This window comes from Euprymna scolopes, chromosome 40 (assembly GCF_053919585.1).
Source record: "Euprymna scolopes isolate OS-2025 chromosome 40, ASM5391958v1, whole genome shotgun sequence".
Lineage (NCBI taxonomy): Eukaryota > Metazoa > Mollusca > Cephalopoda > Sepiida > Sepiolidae > Euprymna > Euprymna scolopes.
In genome coordinates this window covers 5,088,576-5,106,075 of record NC_136521.1, presented here as the reverse complement: position 1 = coordinate 5,106,075, position 17,500 = coordinate 5,088,576, and the positions used below count along the sequence as shown (strand labels likewise).

The 17,500-nt window shown below is 34.1% G+C and overlaps 1 protein-coding gene across 13 annotated transcripts in view; it reads left to right on the top strand.

Annotated features, from left to right (window-relative positions):
- Positions 1 to 17,500, top strand: part of LOC145265357 (plexin-A4-like) — a 1,096,693-nt gene that overhangs the window by 456,178 nt on the left and 623,015 nt on the right. The gene's annotated exons all lie outside the window — the stretch shown is intronic.

Below are 17,500 nucleotides of genomic sequence, written 5' to 3'. Positions count from 1 at the left end.
TTTCACGTGTTCTGGACATGCGTGTTCAAAACTTTTCCTATTTCTACAAAAGGAATTTTAACCTATACTCAGTAACCTTTTTTTCCAATATGCTAAAACATTATCTTATAAGCTGCATTCTTTCAATTTAAAATTTCATAACACATGTAGTAGGCAAGCAGACTCTAGCTTCAAAACGATACTGTCATCTCTGTCGGAAGTTTTAGACATACATACATACATACATTTGAACAGACTGGTGGGATTTATATTTCAACAAATAACTGTTATTCTTTAATCTGCGTTGAACTTAGTTACTAAACATATCTATTGTTTTTGTTTCGCGACACTTTATATATATATATATATATATATATATATATATATATATATATATATATAAAGTAATGTGATTGATAATTTAAAATTTAAAAATCAAATTATAATTAAATTAAAAATCCGTTTCATAAGAAGGAACAACAACAAAATCAGATAATTGATTTTGTTGTTGTTCCTTATGAAACGGATTTTTAATTTAATTATAATTTGATTTTTAAATTTTAAATTATCAATCACATTACTTAATATTGAATTAGCTCTAGGACATTTAACTATCGAGCTTATTATATATCTAAATTACAACGAGCACTTTCTCTTTCCTGTATTTTTATTAAACTAGTAATTTCACTGTTACATTAAAATACACTCAGCTCTTTAGACTGTTGTTCTAATCTCCTTTAAATTATATATATATATATATATATATATATATATATATATACGAAAGTGCATTTTTACCTAAATGCGAGTTGGGAATAATTTTCTCTTTAACCAATTTTGGTAACCTCAAATGAGCAGCGGCAGATGTATTTTTACAATATAATTATCCAATGATACACGTTTCGTCTGATGAGTCGTAGACGACGAAATACGTATCCGTGGATAATTATATATATATATATATATATATATATATATATATATATATATATATATATATAGTGAGTAGTAAGTTAGTTATTAAAATATGTGGCAATTAAACTGCAGCTCCTGACGATTCCCTAGGGAGATGAAACGCGGAATCATCCGTGTAGTTCAATTACGACATAAACGTATTGATGACTGATGTAAATATTGAAAATAAAATATATATTCTTTTAACATTTCTCATGGTTACATGAAATAATAATCAATCGATAATTATTAATTAATAATAAAATTAATAATAATTAATAAGTTTATCCGGATAAAATGCATGAATCGGAAATATTTTATTTTTAAAAGAAAAAAGTAAATTGCATTTGCATTTAAAAGTAGTTGAGGACGCTCTACTAAATGTAATATGAATAACCATCTTGCTTTACAGATTGCCCTGATAAATGTGTCTTCTATAGCATCCTATTAAAAAAGATCTACTTTTTAGGAGTTTAGACGATTACAGAATCGAAATCGTGAATTTAGATCGGAATCGGTAATTGTACTGGAATCGGTGAAGGGGGGGATATTGGAGCCGTCCAATCATTAGTTTGAAGTAACAACGAGAAATGTACGTTGAGGCTCCCTTCCCCTCCAAAAAAATCTCAAAACACGCAGTCCAAAATTCGGAGGGGGGGAGTAGAGGGGGAGAGCCCAATAACAAAGGCAAAAGATGGAAATCCCAGAAAAAAATATAAACAATTAGAACAAAAATAAAAAAAAAAAAAACGGAAAAAAAAGTATTAAAAAAAAAAGCCGAAAAAAAAGGGGGGTAAGTTGGACGTGGAGTGTCTGCAAGCAGGGAATGGTAACATTTGATAATTGTAGTTTGGCACAAAGCGCAGGTACCATTTTTGCAGAATCGGGAAGAATCGATGAAGACTTCTTCTTGGCAACACGCTGTTCCATTTTTAAGACGCGTTCCTTTCTTGTTATCCCCCTCCCCTATTTTTATTCTTTATTTTATTTAAAAAAAAAAAAACTCTTTTCTCAGCTGATATTTTGGTTTGCAAAATCAACCTTCGCCGATTTCGTGAAAATAGGGGGGGGGAGTCTTTTTTTCTTTTTTTTCTTTTTTTTCTTTTTTAATCTTTTTTTTTTCATTTTTATTTTATTTATTTATTTATTTATTTATTTTATTTTTCGGCGTTTTGTTGTACACTTTCATCTGTGTCGGTTGTATTTGGCACTGCTCTGTACAGATTGGCTTCCAACGCTATTTTATATGGTAAACCCCCCCCATATATATATATATATATATATATATATATATATATATATATATATATATATACATACATACGTGTGTGTGTGTGTGTGTGTGTGTGTGTGTGTGTGTGTGTGTTGCTAATCACGGCTTCAGCATGATCAGATCTAAGCAACTATTTTGGCAATACGTTTTGCTGTTTTCAGAAATGTAATCTCTGAATAAATCTGCCTACACGCATTATATAAAAGTCACTGTGTGTGTGTGTGTGTGTGTGTGTGTGTGTGTGTGTGTGTGTGTGTGTGTGTGATAGTTCCTTCCTCATAGGTTCCGAAACGGCTGGACCTATCTTTCGCAAATTTCACACAAAAACTAATTTATATATTTGACAGTGTTATTTGGCGATTAAGCTACACTGAATATTCGGCGTTTCATCCACTCTAGGATTCGTCAGGCTTATGCGCATAAGCCTGACGAATCCTAGAGTGGATGAAACGCCGTATTGAGCACTTTTGAAGTAAACACTTAGAATTTACGCATAAATCCATACTTTCGTATATTACTTTTATGTGAGTAAATGAAGTAGTTATATTAGTGTTGGGACGATTAATCAGAATCGGGAATCGGAAAAATTTGGACCTACTTTCCGATGCCAATAAACGATTCTTTCCCTTTTTTTTTTTTTTTTTATTAAAAGCAATATCTTCCACTGCTGATAATAATAAAACAATAAATATTAATTATTTTTAACTAACACTTAACTAAAATCTATAGATTATCGCTTACAAGTGTGTTTTTTTTTTTAACATGTGTTTTTACGATAGTTAAATATTTAAAGAATCAGAGTCGGGGAAGATGTTGGAATCGTCCCATCACTTATATATATATATATATATATAATGCCTATCTTGCTCGAAATGTCTAGCCAATAACGAGAAGCGCTAATTAGTGTAAAAAAAAAATACCTTCATCTTTCTAATTAAATCTCATTCCGACGCGATCAATAATTCGGATTGGCTGATAATACGATCCGGGGTGGCGGTTGTCGGGGAGACGAAATAGTCTTTACACGATTTCAGTTTTTTTTTTTTTTTTTAATTTTAAGAAATTAATTTTTAATTTTTAAAATAATATTTAAATATTTTCTGAACAAAAAAAGAAAAGAAAATCGATCCTTTTCTCCTGTCAGATACGCAGCGTAGGAATCGGATTTCTGTCTGATTGCGACATCAAAGATAAACGGCCCCCACGTCTCTAAACGCTTTCGCGTCTCCCTGCATCACCGCCCTCCGTAGATGGATCAAAATGGGCGACAGTTGCTAATGGCAGGTCTTGTTATTTTTGCTGATGACGTTTTTGAAGGGACAGGAGTATTAGTTTTTAAAATATTATTAATCTAATATATAAACGGCTATATGTCTGTCTGTCTGTCTCCATATTTTCAAACTCTATCTCCTCCGAAACTGAAAGTCTCAGAGTTGCGCTAGGGTCCTCAAATGATTGGATTTTTTTACGGGTCTTTAGCCGGTTAAAGTGGTTTTTAATAGGGGGTCAAAAATGTGTCAAAATTGAAAAAAAAAATCGTTAAACATTTTGTACATTCACCTTGGTTTCTTTTTAATGTTAATCAGTTTATATGCGTGTTACATTAGTACAGTGGTAACGTCACCAGTTTTTAAGGCTACAGTTTCGCTTTCGATTCTAGCTGGTGACGCCTAAATACTTTTTTTTTTTTTTTTTTTGCACTTTTGAAATCACGATTTTGTAATAATATATACGAAATCTGGACGAATTTAAATATCTTATTTAAGCGCATCTTACGCCTGGGCAAATCCCCCCCCCCACCGTATCCGCAAGTAATAATATTTTAAAATTGTTTGAATTTTAAAATGGAATTCAATTAACACCTGGCTTTGTTGATACTATTACTACTATATTATTAAAATTATATTTATTTTAAAAATTTGTATTAAACTATTCTTTTTCCAATTATTGATCAGTAGGGCTATGAAAACAGCATATTATTTTCATTGTTTTTGTTGTGTAGGAGACATTAATACAGAGATAACGATGAGGGAGACATGACATTTATAACAGTGAGATGATGTTTTTGTATAGGGATCCATATTAGGGGTCATATATCAAGAGATGTCGGGAACATATAACGGGTACATGTAATATAGGATTGACGATGAGGGAGACAAGACATTTATAACAGACGATGATGGGGATTCATTATTGAATGAATGTGCATTACTGTTCTTTTACATCAGAGGGGGGGGACAATCATTATTTATGATGGCGGAGGGGGACACATTACTTGGAACTGGGTTATACAAAGTTCATATTAAAATGATTAACACATTACCTTCAATTGTTGAATGACGACACGAAGACAACAGTTACAAAAATCGCTGGCGATTCTTTATTTCATTTGACCTGTCGAAATTACGATGACGTCACGAATTCAAATTGGTTAAACTTCTACCCCTTCGCCTCTGATGGGCACCCTCCTCTGATCATGTCAGCTCTTTCGGACCGACTCTGTTGACTGTTCGAACTTGACTGCCCGACTTCTTCTAATCTGCTAATCCTAGCTCCTATTATTGAGAATTCCCTTTTTGTTATGACGTCAGATGTGTGGTTCCAAAACGTGACCAACTCACGCGGCTAAGCACGTTTGTCCAAAACACACTTCTTCAACAAAGAATTCTCAACTAACCTATTTTTTTTAAATTCAGTTTTCATAAAAGAACGAACAATTGAATTCTTTTCACAATACAAACAATAACTATTTCCAAAACAATAGCTAAATTCCAACATTCTAATTTCTGAATCTATTCTGAACCTTGCATACAGGGTTCTAGTCTCGGCTTATCCTAATCTCATTTTCCACTTATTTAATGTTCTTCTTATTTACAGGAGAAGGGGACAGCCTTTTCTTGTAACATTTTGTCCCTCGAGTGTGTATCTGTTGATATCTTATATGCTATTATATAGCGTGATGTGGTTCTCGGTTGATCAACTGTGTCTAACTGTGTCGGGTATATGCTCGAGAGTCAAAACAATAAGAATATGCTGTTATCATAGCCCTATTGGTTTTGATTTTTTTTTTTACATGGGGTTCACCACTGATCAAGGCCCGAAGGCTACTCAGGGATAAGGGTTATTGCGTGTACAGTAATCAATGAGATAGTATTGTAGTAATTATTAGTATTGGGTGGTTAGATAGCGTCTTACTTAAGGAGGCGGTTTGTCAGGAGTTTGTTTATATTGGACTTGAAGACGTCCAAGTTGTAGTCAGGTGGGAAACAGGCAAGCGGCAGAGAGTTCCACTGGCTTGCAGTTCTAAGAAAGAAGCTTTGCTCATAGAATCTACGTTTGGATTTAGGCACAGATAAAGAGTGGGGAAAATTATTGACAGTAGTTTCAGCCAGACGGGTGTTTGTCGTGAAAGATTGACGAGCACCTGCCATGGAAATAACGATAAAACAAAGACAGGCTCGCAACATCTCTTCTGTGGGAGAGAGGTTGCAGGGAAGAGAAAAGGGCATCCCCCACTAAACGACGAAGTCTATTTTGTACTCTGTCAAGGCAGGATAGGCTGTTTTTAGCAGCTCCTGCCCAGATATGGCAGCAGTACTCCATAACTACCTTTGTAATTTAAAACAAACCTGCATATGTAGATACAGGTTGGAACGATAAAAATGTCGCCCCAAAGAAAACAACACTACAGCTTTATTTTAAAACTTATTGAAAAGAATCAATTTAATTAACTGGATTATGTAGTAGAGTTGACATTTATTCAATGTAGCCGTCTTCAGCCTCTAGCCGGGTCCGGAACTGGGAGCATGCCTTTTCCACAAGCGCCAACGCGAGCTTGGCGAATACTCGGTGAATAGCAGCGATCAGGCTGGCTTTGGTGTTGTGTGAGGTCATGTTGGTGATGTTTTTGTCGTATGACTAAACAAAATACTCCAGTGAGTTCAGGTCGGGGGAGGAGACGGGTTAGTGGGAGAAGGGTATAAAGTCGTAGCATTCCTTCTGAAGCCAAGGCTGGGTCTCTTTGGACGTGGGTCGGTGCAGATTCCTGCTGCCACACCCAGGGTCTGCCAGCAGCCACCTGGTTGCACCAAGGAATCATCACACTCTTCAGCACATCCAGGTGCACTTTGGTGTTGAGTTTCAAGCCGACTTCGAAGATGTGAGGTGGTATGATGTGGCCATCACTTAAAACCACACCAAAGAGCATAACTGTGCCCGAAAACTTCATTGAGCTGTACCATCAAGTGTTTGACCCTCTGGATTTGCATTATGAAGGTGCTGGCAATGGTCCTGTTGTCATAACATGGATCGGTAGAGAGCATGTTGTCGCTCGTGTCACTTTCAGACATTATAGAGGCTTCTATAGCTCGTGGGATTTGCACACAACTGGCCAACGAGTAGATGGCCTGCAACAAAAAAGAAAAAATCGGTTTTCATCAAACGAAAATTAAAAAAACGCATCTTCTTGTCACTTCTAATTATTTGTGTCTTCACAGGCTCTCTCTCTCTCTCTCTCCCTCTCTCTTTTTCCTTTTCTTGACCCTGCTGAAGATGTTGGAGGATAAAAATGACGGAGGAGGTAGTGGTGGTAAGAAAATCGAATTAATACCGGAGACCAGCATCATGAGAAAATACTTCAGTCAGCGTCGGCTTTTCGCACGAACTTGAACAGACGCTGGCGGACAACTGCCGGGGTCGGCTGACCCCCCCCCCCAAGAGAGCCTGCGAGGCCAACCTTTGAAGGTGGCTCGTTTTGTGTGCCTTACTGTAAAACAACCACTCCATCACTTTATCCTAATCCCTTACCCCCCCCCTCGCAAAATCAATACCCGCTTCAGGAGCAATAATTTTCACACCTAGAATGGCCGTATCCTCCAACCCTATTTTTAGAAGTTTCAAGAACCCGTTTCTCTATTTCCATATCCTCACGTAAAAATGATGTGGAACATGGCCGAACCGTCACATTATCTGCAAGAAACTAACCCTATTTTGACTTCCGTATTTTTGATGAGCGGAAGCACCGCCGGTGTATATCATAAAAAGTCCCTTTCTGATTAATGTGTACATAATGGTTTCATGTTTCGTTATAAATATTAGAAAATTTAACATTCATTGCACTTGTTTTCAGAGTTTTTGCTGTAACAACCAATCCTCTACGAAATTCATAAACACTTACGATACTTCAAATACTTCGAAATAAGAATTTTCTGAATTTTTGAGATGAGGATTGGTTATTCGTATTATTAGGATTCATCGGACTACTGTTCTCATCTTGAGTGTGATTTTTTCACAACGTTTCGGTCGATGGAACCTTCGACCTTTTTCAGATGTATCTTGTTGAAATCAGGAATGTTTCTACTTACTTCGCGGGGGTAGCATGCTCTTGTTTCGTCAGCCATGACTGGATAGAGGTCCTAAGTAATTCGCAATTGTATTTTTTGGTCGCCCACACTGAGGATTGAACCTCAGGACCCATGGCACAGTGGTTAGAGTACTTGGAAAAATCAATTGTAGAAAGTGGCCTTCTCCTGAAGGTTGAACGTTAAATTCTCAGCGTGAACGACTGAAAAATACAATTGTGACCGAAACATTGTGAAAATCGACCGATTCCAGAGTCCCACAAGATGCACCTGTAGAAGGTCAGAGGTTACATCAACCGAAACGTTGTGAAAATAATGATATGGTTTTAAAGTAATTGAAATCCAATTGTCTGGTGAGTAAAATACAGTGCGAAAACAGCATCGCAAAGTTGTAATAGGAAAAAATTCACTGAAAAAAAAAAAGTAAAAAGCAAATATGTTGTGTAATCTGCCTCTGAATATCTGACATTAACTTCCGTTCATATCTTCTGTATGCCAACATATTTAGAAGATATGAACGGGAGTAAGATAATAATAAAAAGGAAGAGTTTGCAAATTATATCAAATTAAAAGTGCCTTAAAAGTGTCCGCAAACTATTGGAATACTAAACTTAGATGAGGTAACAGGGTATTTTTTGTCTGTTTTAGTTTTAAAAGTAAGTTCTATCTAGCAGATCGTAGACATATACGCATTTTCAATAATATGCATGCTCAATAAAATATTGCATCTGACATTCTTTATAAATATTAAAGTATATATGTGTGAAATTAGACATGTCTGGATTTTTTAGATAAGGATTGGTTATTCGTATTATTTGGATTCATTGGACAACGGTTCTCATCATGAGTGTAATTTTAACAATAAATCCAAATAATACAACTTCAAAATAAGTTTGTAATAACTCGCGTCGATAAAGCAGCAAATGATATGCATATATATGTAAATTAGCCTGGGTGCCCGGGTGTGTGTAGTAAGATTGTTGGTTGAGCCCCCCCCCCCAAAAAAAAAAAACGTGGTAGTAGGCAGGTGGACAGGCTTGAACCCGTGACACGAAGGAGAAAAAGAAAATTTTAAAAAATCCTAACGTCTTAGCCGAGGTCTCCATGGAAAAACCGGAAGTTGAAAACGTTGAAATTAAGGCTAGTCAATCGAAAGGAGGCGATGACTTGCAAAAAAAGCGACCCCCCCCCTCACCTTGTAGAAAGCTGCCGAGTTGAGGGTGAAGGAATTAAGGTTTTTGGACCAATTTTTCAATATTTGTCTGACGAAAGATTGTGGTTTAAGACGATACCGTTTTCGTCACGTTCCGACGCGTATGCCAAAAGTTTTTAGCACACACACACACACACACACACACACACACACACACACACACACACACACATAAGCTAACACAGACTTTTGCCTTTTGTATTATAAACTAACGAAGGTGCCCAGCGTTGCTCTGGTGTGTGTTTAGAGGGGGGAGGGGTAAATTAAAAAAAAATGGAAACTAAAGAATAAGCAAAGTAATTAAAATGACATAAATAACCGTTTCAATATTAAAAGTTTAAAAATCAAAAAAAAATTATCCGATACTTGGGATCGAACCTGCATTCTAAGGATAACAACGCTGCCACTTTGACCATTGTGCCATGACCGCGTGAGCGAATTTGTTTGTTTTTATAATATTTAAACTAATTCAAGTACACAATGTTTTTTGCACTAGACTGTCATGATGGAACGATATTTTTGCTACCCCTCCCTGTAGAAAAGTGCCCCGGTGAAGGAATGAATGTTTTTAGCCAATTTTTCGATATTTATATTTATTTTGCCCGACTTTTAAACGCTATTTTTTTTTCCAGATTTTTAGATCGCCGCATGTTTCTTTCGCAATTCGGTATAAAAAATAAAAAAACTGGATTCCAACTGGCCGGGTGGTCTCCAGAAAGCGATGTAAACGTTTGGTCAATGTCGGCTTTTCACAGTCATATCAGACGATTGCTTTCATTTGGACAACACTCCCCAATAAACTGGGGAGTTGCTTTTCCTCCCCAAAGTTGGGTTTTCACCTCATTAAAAACTGTCCCGCAGAAAATGTTAACTACTGAATAGCCATTGCTTACGTCGTCGTAAATCTTAACTCCGCGACTTTTATTTGATCTCGTTAAGCGGGCACCTGTCAATTCTATTTAAATAAATTCAAACGTCTTTCACTTACTCTTTCTTGCTGGCCGAGCGGTTAACGTCTCACTTTTTTTTCCAACTTAGCCTAATTACCTACCAAAACATTTTTTTATTTAAGAGCACACACACCTCCAAACACCCAGACAATGCCGGGTACCCCTGCTAGTTTATATTTATATATATATATATATATATATATATATATATATATATATATATATATATATAAGATTCTATATACAATGCTTATTGATTGAAATAGGGATTATAGGTAAAATTTCCGATAGCTATAAATTAAGTGATCATGAATTTGATAGCATTGTTCTGGATATTTGAAAAATTAGGACTAAAATGAGTGGGGGGGGGGAACAAAAAAAACGCCCATGTATATATTGGGTACCTAAAATGAACAAAAAACATTTAGCGCCAAGTTTATTGTACCTATTTACTTTGCCTCCCCACGAGGGCAGAGTTAGACACGAGGGTTGTTTTTTCTTTAATGTGGAGAAAAGGAACAAGAATTAAAAATTTGTCTCAGTTGTGAAGGATTTCTCCTCCACTGACTGAGAACAAAAAAGTGAAGTGTAAATCTGAAGAACAGATACTACACTTTGATCTTGGTGCGCGTCACTAAACTCTTAAGTAAAGTTCTATCTGAAGTGTTCAAATTAACATTGCAAAACTCATTCATGTTCTGCAGAGCAGGGAACAAAAACTATGAAATCCAAAAAAAAAAAAACGAACACTACAAACTAGCGATTGAAGATACAAAGAGCTTGAAGAATAAAAACCTTCTACAAAATAACTGGATGCAACACAAATACTTTTTCCAAAACAACTGGATTTGGTATTAAATGACCTTCGGATTAAGGGTTGATATGCCGTAAAACAAAACAACCAAACTAAACTAAATAATATTTGAAGATATAAAGAACTTGGAGCATAAAAACTGTTTTCCAAATAACTGGATTCGACATTAAATAACCTTAAAAGGGTTGATATGCCGTAAAACAACCAACCAACTCTGCAAATAAATATTTGAAGATATAAAGAACTTGGAGCATAAAAACTGTTTTCCAAATAACTGGATTCGACATTAAATAACCTTAAAGGTTGATATGCCGTAAAACAACCAACCAACTCTGCAAATAAATATTTGAAGATATAAAGAACTTGAAGCATAAACACTGTTTTCCAAATAACTGGATTCGACATTAAATAACCCGAAAATGGTTGATATGCTGTAAAACAAAACTACCAAACCAGATCTAGCAACAGTACTCCATGCATGGGCGAATGGTGACCTTTTAGAGATATAGAATATTGTGATGTGGGAGTAATTTTCTAGCACGGTAGAGGGAGCCCACCTTCTTTGCAGCAGCCTTAGCAATGTCTTCAATGTATTTGTTCCAATTCATTTTTGCCTGTGAATGTTAAATCAAGAAGTTTGTATGGGTAGCTTATTATTAGTTCTGGAAATCGGTGGTTTACAAGGTTTCTTGTAATTGCTAAAGGAAAGAAGCTTAGTCTTAGCAGCATTAAATTTCAGCATCCATTTTCTTGGATTATTTTTTTTTTTTAAATGCAAGTTAATAATCTTTTTCATGCTGGTGTAGTCTGATAATGATTTATTTTGTCAAATTATTCCTCACCTCCATCAGCACACACTCCGCCATCTCCATTACGTGTCGAGTGGTCAGCAGCGTTAGCGACCACTAGACCCATGTCGTTGTGAAATGGGCCTCCGGCCAAGGAAGCATAAACTCAATTCAGTTCCGATGTGAACGCAAGACAAATCATTGCTTGAATGCACCTTACGTAATGAGGACCCGCAGGGCAACTGCAGGCCCACACTCTTTTTTTTTTTTTATTTCTCCCTGTCTCGAAGCCCTTAATTGTTTTGAGGGTTTAGGTGCTGATTGGCGAACGTGTTGAAAGGTCCCCGTTTCAGGTGGTTATAATCCAAAAGACACGCTACAAAGTATTTAGGCTCTTCTGAAAGATGTCAGGCGTCTAAACCTTCAGGGACAGCGTTGATTCAGTCATGATATATTGTCCAACCCCTTCTTACTTCCCATACATATATACCAGGTTTGACCAGAGTGAGACGTGGCATGGGGTGGGCACCAATCGACTTTTATTTCCGATCAGGCAAATCCTATACAACATAATCAGATTTGACACACTGGTTTCCATCAGATTACCGAAGTTAAGCAACGTTGAACTTGCCCACTACCAGATGGGTGACCATTTGTGACTGCTAGGTGCTATATGTGCTCTCCGCTTATCTCTGCATGGTTTCTAGTTGTTCTGGACTTCTTGTTATTGGACTCTAGCAGTGCCGATTCAGCAGAGGTGTGGTTGGAGATTCCACAACCCTTGCTACACAATTACGCGTGCAGCTGCCTCTACAGGGGGTATCCTTTGTCTTTCGAGATTGAGCAAAGGCACAACAAAGACAAATCCTTTAGACGAAAGTGGGCAATTTTTTTATTTTTTTTTTTTATTTTTTTTTTTTTACATAGGCATCACCACTTATCAAGGCCAAGAGGCCACTCGAGGATGAGGGTTAGAGAGTGTACAGTAGTCAATTCGACAATATAGTAATCGTTAGTAATGGAAATTCGGTAAATTTGTTTACTTAAGTGGAACGGCTCATCAAGAACTTGTTTACATTGGACTTGAAGACAATCAAATTGTAGTCAGCTGGAAAGCAGGCAAACAGAAGACGGTTCCATAGGCGTGTAGTTCTAAGAAAGAAACTTTGTTCATGGAATCTACGTTTTGGTTTAGGCACGGATAAAGAGTGGTGGAAATTATTGGTAGGGGTTCCAGATAGACAAGGGTTTCTTTGGACAGGGGGGGGGGCATAGATAGGTTATTATTACCGGACGAACGCAGTCGGAATAAACGCCACAAGTTTTTATCATCTGTTTCACCAGCATCTTCGGTTTAACGTTCGGCTTACATGCTGGCATGTGTTGGATGGTTTTTAAACATCGAGTTTCAATTCTTATGAAAAATATCAGTGGAGGAGAAATTCTTCATGACTGAGACAATTTAAGTTTTTGTTCCTATCCAATGTGTCTCTTTTTGGGGGAACTGGATTTTCTCCTCCACATTAAAAACCGATCTTGTCTAACTGCCCTCGTGGGGAGGCAAGTAAATAGTAAATAGGCTCTTGTTGAGCCGTCCCCATAAATGATCAAATCCTACCCAATTTTCACTATTAACGATTACTACACTATCATCTTACATCTATTAAGCCGTATCTTCGAGTGACCTCCGGGACTTGATAAATTGTGGCTCTCACGTAAAAAAAAAAAAGTCATTATTAAGCAAGCTAATGTCAAAATTCCATTCTAGTGTAAAAAATTTACCATGACAGTTTTTAACGAGCCGGAAAATGCTTAGACGTTCTGGATATAATTGTCCGGTCAAGCGGAACGAGTTAATTGTTTCATTTACTTCGAAATAAAAGAAACTCTTTATTATATTCCGTATTTTATTTTACAGCATTTTATTTTTCATTTTTGGGTTAATTGCAAAACATGATGGAGTTTGCTTACCTTACGAATTGTTTTAATTACCGTCGGATTAATTTGTCTTGATTTAATGTCTAAGACGGTCAAAATAAAAACAAACAACAATAACAACAAGAATATTATGTGCTAGCTGCTCGTTTCTTTCAATTGTGGGCGTGTCCCTTTTCTTCCTGCTAAAGAAAAACAATAACCACAAAAAAAAACTTGTACTAGTATCGACATCAATTAAAATATATTTAACTTTTTTAAAATTTTCTCAAATATTCTGATTTTCCGATTCCAATTAATCATCCCAAAACTATATATATATAAAGTTAGGGGGTCAGCACTTATAAAAGCTTGGAGATCACTCTAGGATAAGAATTAATGAGTATACGTTAGAAGAAAATTCAATATTGACGCGTGTGTGTGTATATTAGTGATTGGACGATTCCAATATTTTTCCCCCGGTTCCGATACAATTACTGATTCCGATTCTTTCAAAAACAAAAAAATCTAAATATTTAACCAGATAGCTGTTTTTTTTTTGTTTTTCTTTTTGTTTTTTGTTTTTTTGTCTCTGATTACCGTAAAAACACATGTTAAACATGCAAATATCTTCCTAAACGTAAAAATATACTTATGGAATGAGGAGGGGGGGGGATGGTCCATCGATTTTAGCTTTACTGGTATTTTAAAATCAATACTTATTTTATTATTATTATTTACCAGCAAGACAAAATCAAATAAAAAAGACAATTAAAAGAATCGTTTTGGCATCGGAAAAGCAGTAGAATTTTTCCGATACCCTCAAATATTCTGATTTTTCCGATTCCGATGAATCGTCCCAACACTATTATATATATATAACTTAGAGGGTCAGCGCTTATAAAAACCTAAAGGTCACTCTAGAATAAGGGTTAATGAGTATATTTTAGAAGAAAATTCAATATTGACACGTTAATAATGATTGTTGGTGCATAATGAAACAGGTCTGTAAAATATACGGACATTTTGATACGATAACGGAACTGAATGGTACGATTAATAAAACTCTAGGATGAAAATTAATGAGTATAGGTTAAAAAATTCAATATTGACATGTTAATAATGATTGTTGGTGCATAATGAAACAAGTCTGTAAAATGTATGGAGATTTTGATATAAAATAATTGAATGCTAAGATTAATAAAACCTTGGAACTTGTAGCTATATTTTTCATTTATATATGCTCCGTTATAATTAACATTGAGCTTCTGAATTAAAATGATTGGTGTACAGAAAGGGGGGGATATACTTGGAAAGCATATTTTCCTATATATGTTTTTTTTTTTATTTCTTCCTTTGAAGATTGTAATGCTGTGTATGGGGGCAGCCAAACCAGCTGCCAACATTGCCCTGCTTTTTATTGAAACCAACCGAGAGCTCTTTTTAGTATCCTCGTTGTTCCCTTAAGTGCAATTGTCTGGATCTCTTTTGCACTTGGTTCACCAGGAATATTAGTTAGGTAGGACTTCAGGTTCTTCTTCATAAGCCCTGTATCACCTATAATAACTGGTATGATTGATATCTCCCTAAGATTTCAGTTTCTTTTCATATCAGACATGAAACCTTGGTGTGTGCATGTGTTTATTATTGTTGTTATTATTATTATTGTTGTTGTTATTATACTTATCATTATTGTTATTATACTTATCATTATTGTTATTATACTTATCATTATTGTTATTATACTTATCATTGTTATTATACTTATCATTATTGTTATTATACTTATCATTATTGTTATTATACTTATCATTATTGTTATTATACTTATCATTATTGTTATTATACTTATCATTATTATAGTTATTATTATACTTATCATTATTATAGTTATTATTATACTTATCATTATTATAGTTATTATTATACTTATCATTATTATAGTTATTATTATACTTATCATTATTATAGTTATTATTATACTTATCATTATTATAGTTATTATTATACTTATCATTATTATAGTTATTATTATACTTATCATTATTATAGTTATTATTATACTTATTATCATACTTATCATTATTATTATACTTATTATTATTATACTTATCATTATTATTATACTTATTATTATTATACTTATCATTATTATTATACTTATTATTATTATACTTATCATTATTATTATACTTATCATTATTATTATACTTATCATTATACTTATTATTATTATCATTATACTTATTATTATTATTATTATACTTATTATTATTATTATACTTATTATTATTATTATTATTGGCTCACATGTTAATGTTGATGATAAAAGTAATATAAGCAAATACCAATTATAGAAAAATATGCGAAAATTTGTGGACATTCAGATAAATCACATTTCTTAAATCTCCACGAAAAATTAATAATAATTGATTTTTTTTTTTTCAATAAACCAAATCTGCTAAATTCTATGACTTCGATTAAAAGTTGTAACGCAATATAATATTGTCGTTAGATTATAATTATTTACATGCAATTGAATGTATGTATGTGTGCAAGCATTTGCAGTATGTGGATTTTTTTAGCGATATATCTGTGTGTGTAGGCGTGTTTATGTAGTGAAATATTGAGCAGGTATATTGCTAACACACAACTCAATACGTCTCAGGCATCACGTATTAATATCATACATATGACATTTATAATAACTGGTATGATTGATATCTGCCTAAGATTCTAGTTTCTTTTCATATCATACATGAGACCTTGATATTTGGTCTGTTTCTCCCTTTCAGTTCTGTTCAGACCTCTATTATTAGCGACACTCACTTTAACCAAGGTGGCCACTCTTTCTGACTGCATGGATGTAAGCGTGGCACAGAAGATAACATACACGCTATCGTATTAATATATAGATAATATTTATATTCATTTTAAGTTTACATTTTTCTTTCTGTAAACTATATATTACCCTTTCTGTTAAATATATATAAATAAATAAATATATATATATATATATATATATATATATATATATATATATATATATATATATATATATATGGCATATTTCATTAAATAAAATAGATGTTTTTTGTTTATTCTATTTTCGATCTTTTCCAACTTCCGAATAAGTCTTCACTTCTGGCGGGAACTGGCTGATGTAATTACCATATTTATCATAAGTTCGAGTAATTCCAGTCCTTTAGGATTTATCGTCAGGGATAAATAATTTAACTGATTTTGAACAATTTATAATTTTTTTTTTCTCTCAGACTTATGATAAATATGGTGATTACATCAGCCAGTTCCCGCCTGAAGTGAATTCAGAAGTTGGAAAGGAACGAACATAGAATTAATAGACAAAAAACGTGTATTTTATTTAATGAAATATGCCATGGAACAAAAAATGCTGCATAGATATATTAATTTTAAAAAATTGACCTCTGCGGTCTCTACGGAATTACTCAGCTAAATTTTAGTCGAAACATTTGAAATCTTACATAAAGTGCATTCACACGTAGGGCAATTTATGAACAGTACATAGAGCCCCAGCGAAACCGGGGTGAACTGCTAATATATATATATATATATATATATATATATATATATATATATTTCTTTTAATGATTTGGAATTCATTCCATTTGCGCTTTTTTCCAAGGAACTCTGCCTTTTGGATTATTTTGGACCATTTGGAATTTACCCATTGGACTGAAATTTTAATTTCGACCGTTTTGGATTTTACCATTTTTGTATTTTTACCCTTCACCGGACTATCCATTCATGTGAAATCTTTTTATCATTTTTCTTTTGCCCCCTGTTCCCCTTACCTCAGCCTTTTTTTTAACCAAGTAAGATCTGTGACTTACTCGTAGTTTCATTAAATACTTTTATATGCAAAATCCGATCCTGCATTTTGCTAATTCCTGCCCTCTGATGAGAAGGAGAGTATTTCTTCGAAACTCCGCGTATTAAGGACTATCCACTTGTGTTTCCTTTTTTAAAATTAAATAAGTTTTTAACTCTTTTTCAAGATGTCTTTTAACATGTTTTATTAATCATTTGTTCATATATATATATATATATATATATATATATATATATATATATATATATATATATATATATATATATATATATATATATATATATTGTATGTGTATGAAATCCACCAAAACAAGGCATGAAGCCACTTTATTTAAGGAGCTAAAAAACCGAAAGACAGTAGATGCTTATTGACCTTAATCTGAAA